Below are 6,000 nucleotides of genomic sequence, written 5' to 3'. Positions count from 1 at the left end.
TGGGGGGGAATGTTTCATTGTTCAGCATTTCATCCATCATTTCTTCCTTTTGCTTATATTGTAGGCAAAGCGAACTCTCCAAAGACTATATTCTGGTATGTATCCGAAATCCATTCATTATATGCCTAAAGCACGCAAGGCTGGTTAAAGACAGAATACAAGTGTTGTAGAGTTCTAAGGGAGAAGAATGCATAAAATGCAGTAGATCCTCCCAAGGTCTAGACTGAAATGGTAATTTGACGGCTACAGCTTCCAACTTGAATCTTTTGTCAGTAAGGCCTACTGTCCAAATTGGATCAGACCTAGTGAGCTATTCATTGCTAGGAGGATGAACGTAACTACTCACCTAACATTTTCACAGGCACGGTTCCAATAAACCCTCTTTTGGGAACATATCATTAGCTTGACAACAAAGATAATCTGCAGTCTTAAGGTCAACGCATTTGTCTGATGCATCAGATATTTCTCTTAGACCCTAATACATTGTTTTCTATTAGCTATTAGGTGTGAGGCTTATATATTTGATATTTTGATATGAAGATTTACTTCAGGGCCTGAAATTTACTGTAACCGACATATTACACATAAGGTGGAACTACTTTGTATTGATCTTAATTTGGAGGCATATAAAGCCTGATGTGGAAAGGGCACACATTACAAGCGCCTTTTTTTCCTGTTGTACTTGTCAGTGAAATGAGACTTGATGCTGTGATGAATTTCTTGCTAACATAAAACCATAGCCCTTGGGCTAAGTCTGCGCTTTAAAAACCTGCTATTCATTCATTGCCTAAGGAACTTTTTAACATTCTTAACTCCCTGGTTGTGCCTACGGCTTCTGACTCCATGGAGCCATCTAAGGAGCTTTGCGACAGTCTTGCTTCCTTTTTCTGCTCCAAGATATCTGATACATATGCCCGGTTGGAGATTTTAAATCGGAATTAGATATCTGATGCCCTGCCTGAAATCTTTCCCATGTATAGCTCCAGCAACATGGTACTTCCTAGTCTATGTGCGTTTCCAAAGCTTACTCCCGAGGTAGTTGAGCACCTATTGGAAAGAGTTAAATCGGGATCGCCCATGGATCCTTGTCCTTTAAAGGTTCTCAAATTGGTGAAAGTGGAACTTATCCTGCATTTCACTACGGTCCTAAATTTAGCCATCTCATTGGGCCAGTGACCCTCTGACTTGGAAGGCAGCAGAGGTTAGGCTACTGTTAAAAAACCCTCTTTAGATCCATCAAATCTAAAAAAAATCTGTCCCATGCGTCCGATGCCGGTTCCTGCCAAGATCCTAGAATCCCATTTGAACTTTCAACTGAGTGCCTACCTGAGGGAGCATGTCATTCTGGATGGCTCACAACATGGATTCAGAAGGTCACATAGCACGGAGACTGCCCTCACTACGGTTCTTGATAATATACAAGTGCAGGTGGATGCAGGACATACCACTCTTTTGATTTTATTGGATCTTACCGCAGCATTCGATACCCTGTCTCCCTTGAGATTGGTGGAGCGTCTCAGGGAGATAGGTGTTGGAGGCTTGGCCTTGGACCTGCTTGCCTCCTTTTTATGGTGAATGGTCTCAAACAGTCAAACTGGGAAGTTTTTATTCGGATGCTGCCCTCCTTGTTTGTGGAGTGCCTCAGGGCTACTCCCCGAGCCCCACTTTGTTTCATATCTATGTGGCCCCACTTGCAACGGTGTTTAAATCATTTGCGTTGGAAGTGTTGTCCTATGCGGACGACGCCCAAATAATGGTGTTGATCACGCAGAATGTCAATGACTCTGCACAGAATATTAAAACCTACATGCAAGCAGTCTCGTCATGGATGGGTCATAACTATCTAGAATTAAATGGCGAGAAAAGGGAGGTCCATATTTTTGGAGACAGAACAGACATCTGGTCTAGGGAGTGGTGGCCTGACTCCTTGGGCACCTGTCCTACTCCTGTTTCCTATGGTAAAAACTTGGGAGTGGTGGTGGATGACTCCTTATCCTTGAACTTGCAGGTCTCTAGGACAGTGGCCACCTGCTTTGGGCTCATCCGGATTATAAGGAAAATCTCTCAGTTCTCCTTTCATTTGATGCCCTTAAAAGGGTGGTTGTTGCATTAATAATGTCCAGATTAGATTACTGCAATGCTCTTTATCTAGGTATCAGCAAAGGGTAGCTGCGTCGATTGCAGCTGGTGCAGAATGCCGCTGCAAGGCTAGTGATGGATCGACCGAAACATCACTCAGTTTCGTCCTCTCTTCTTTCACTGCATTGGCTCCCGGTGGATCTCAGAATTATGTTTAAGACCCTCTGCCTCACTCATAATGCCTTCTGTGGCCTGGGCCCAATGGGCATCCGGACTTTATTCCAACATTATGTGCCCTCGAGGAACCTTAGGTCAGCAAAAAAGAATCTCCTCATGGTGCCTAGGTTCAAAAGGATGATCTTTCTCATTTACTGCTACCAACGTTTGGAACACTCTCCCAGTTGATCTTTTGGGGCAACAATCACCACAATTTTTCAAAAGATGCTCACTCAGACCCGCCCTGTGAGGCTGGTCTGAGGGGGCATCTGCCTGCTGGTATTCTGGTCTGTATTCAGCGCCTTGATGCCCTTGGGCTAAGTCTGTGCTTTAAAAATCTGCTGTTCATTCTGTCTTCTTCACTGTAGGTACAAAATAGGGCAAAGTCAAATCCATCAACCATTGAAGTAAACAGCAAGAAAAACAAATAGGTGGATAGTTTATCTGTAATGCATTTTAAGGTGGCTTCCCAGCAGAGACACAAGGGTTGTAGCAGTGTGATCTCTTAGAGTAGTAGGCTTTCAACCAGTCACACAACAATAAACAGACCGGAGGAGTACAGACTCCCCATCACAAATAAAATAAGTGGTGCCCTAGGTGTGTTATTTGAGGCATGTGATAGGCCAAAGTTCTTTCCATTTAAGGGTAACCACAAGAAAAACTTAAGAAGGGTAACTTACCAGCAATTTACATATCAGATCAAACACAGGTTTCTCGACTTTAAGTTGGATCTAGAAAGTAGCAAAGGGGATCACTGAGATGTGTTTGACAGGATAGCACAATGCATTGCTTTCCAATTAGAAAAAGTAGTTACTTTTTATAATAAGGTAAATCAATGTGACATATTATTTCATTTTGGATATGAGAAAAATAATTTGTAACAAAATATATATGGACAAAAAGGATATATTTTCATTTTCAAGTAATCATTTTAAAATAGTGCATTTGTGCAAAGCAGTTTAATGCTAAGTTTCCAGAATTATTTCCAAAACAAAAATGACAAGACCATCATGTATATTAAAACAATGTCAGCGTCCCATATCAGGCAGGGTAATGCATAAAGCAAAAGGAAAATGTAAGCTATAAAAACAGTGTGGTGTATCATTATGTGCCACTGTAAGCATAGCCACAATACCATTCTAAATGTCATCAGAGTGCTGCAGGTGGTGGTGGGAGGTGACAGATGGATGTGGGTAGATAATATGGTTCCTAACCATGCAATGAGCAAAATAGAATCAAAAGTTTCATCACAGTTGGGAATCGTTTTTCCAAGCGTGTGTGTATGATAGAAGTGTGTCAGCCTGACTTCCAACATTTGCGATGGTGACCAAACTAAAGCTCAAGCTGAAACACATGGATGATCCTACATGTAGTTAGATGCTGAATCAGAGTGGGGGAAGAGGTCGTAGAGCAAACTCAGAAGGACAGGGCGTAGACTTAGAATATCAATGTAGTTAGATGGAGAGAGGTGCTCAAAAACTGCACTTGCTTAAAGGAGTATCAACAACAAAGACAAATTAAATAATGTGAAAATTCTGTCAGTGGGGCCAGTTAAAAAATACTCAATAGTTGAACAACAGTCATGAGAAATCGAATGATGCATTTCTTCACGGTCTGTTTCTTATAGTTCTGATCATGGTTGATTCCTATTGTTTGATAAGCCTGTGCAGCTGTCGCCTGACAGGTATATGAACATCACTAGAGAGGAACTTTGGCTTCACCCACATGTTGGGAGACAAGAGTACATGTTTAGATTGTGTAGAATATATGTGATTTCACAAAAAAGTGCTTGTCCTCTACACAGCTGTGATCAGTTTAATTATTCAGCTGCTTGAGCTTGAAATTTCAGGATCACATGCATGACAATATAATGCTGTTAAAGTATCTTAGATGACTACATAATTTATGTTGCTTTTCTGTGGCAGCAGTACAGTTGGGAGGAGGGCAGTCATCAACCTACAAGGATGTTTAGGTATTAATTGAAAGCTCACCTGACCTTTTAACCTACACAAATGTTATTTTACAGTTCTTTGCTTCAACAAAAATACATATCCATTTTATTGTCTTGTAGTGCTTCCCATCACTATACAATATTCCTTTAAAGCCAGACCTACCAGTATTACCATTGTTTGTTTTTCTATTTTCCTTGGTCGACTTGGGTCCCTATAAAGCCTGAAACTGGTTTCATTGTTAGCCTCCAGAAATTACAAAATGAACAGGCATTGTAAAAGTAAATAGGTTTGGTGCTGGCTTTCAACCTTTGCTACTGTTTGTGAATAACATTTTTAATACTGTAAAACTTGAATGCATTTTTTGTATCCAATTTTCATGTTAGTGAACATTGTGCAAGATCAGAATGCCATCACTCACGGAGAGATAAGCCTATGGCATAAGTGAGCTGACTCTGTGCACTATGGTGTATTGCTGTGCTGGGGGAACAAAAACGCGAATGACACACTGACTGACCAATGGATGAAGAGAGCAAGCTTAAACAGTCTGTGAGTAAGTATTACATATATGTAATTTTAATAAAATCAAAGGTATAGGCCTGATTAAAAAAATTATGAAGCACAGTATTGTCCATGGAACCATCTATGTTAGAGTCCCTTACAAGTATTGTTCCAGCAATTTTTTCCATGACATAGCAGATTGCCCGCTGCTGCTCGTACAATGAATGTATGGTGTACCACCCTCTGAGAATATACTGCTGCCTCAGTGGGACCTTTTATAAAGGGCAAAAAAACAGTAGACCATGACTCTGCCATAGTTATAATGTCTCAAAGCAAATGAATCCCACCCCCAGCATATCTGTTAGCAATGACTTTGCCTCTCTGTTCCTCCGCCTGTGGAATCAAAACAGTGCAGAAAAGCATCTGCAAACTTTGTGTACTAGGCTATGATTTAGAAGGATAAAACATGGTGAAGAGTGCTAATATGAAAAACCCCACTGTACCAAACGTTTGAGGCACATCTGTAATCTTCCAACAAATTGGAGGAGCATATGGTTCACATTAGGAACTCTGGGCCAACTAATGAGCCATTGCTAGTATTGATAAAATGCAGCAAGGTTAATGTAGTGGCTGCAGCCTCTTTGATCTTGGACCCTCTACCCTAAGGTCCAAGCGTAGCCACTGTGAGAAATCGCATTGTAGGTAGAGTGGGGTGTAAATCCTGCTCAAGGAACAGGCCCAAACCCTGTCAGGATGAACCACCAAAGTCTCTAAATTAATCTGTGCTTAACACTCTGGAAGCTTGGCCCAAAGCAGTCAGGGGAATTTTAGAGGCAATGTGTAATTATGTATTCAGCTCACAACCATTAAGAAAGTGAAAGTACAACACAAGAAAAATTCCACATGAATTTAGATAAATAGAGTACATTTTAATAAACTATGTGTCACCAAAATCACCATAATCCAATCAGTAGTAGCAGAGATATGAATTTTTAAAGTTGTAGTGAAAACGAGTGCTTAACATATCAAAGCACCAACCGCAGACATCTAATTGTGCAAAATCTGATCAAAGGGAGAGGATCTGGTCTGACGGCTGGAGCTGCAAACTTTGGAGCTCGGAAACCATGATTTGAGCTTCGGGGTCGCATCCACATCCTGTGGTTCTGAGCAAATTGCTTAATCTCCCCGTGCGTACCCAAAAAAATAAATTGGAATGTGTCCTTGAGTAACGTAACCAGTACTCATGTAAAACGCT

The sequence above is a fragment of the Lissotriton vulgaris genome, chromosome 10, assembly GCF_964263255.1.
Source record: "Lissotriton vulgaris chromosome 10, aLisVul1.2, whole genome shotgun sequence".
NCBI classification, from domain to species: domain Eukaryota; kingdom Metazoa; phylum Chordata; class Amphibia; order Caudata; family Salamandridae; genus Lissotriton; species Lissotriton vulgaris.
This window is presented reverse-complemented; position numbering follows the sequence as displayed.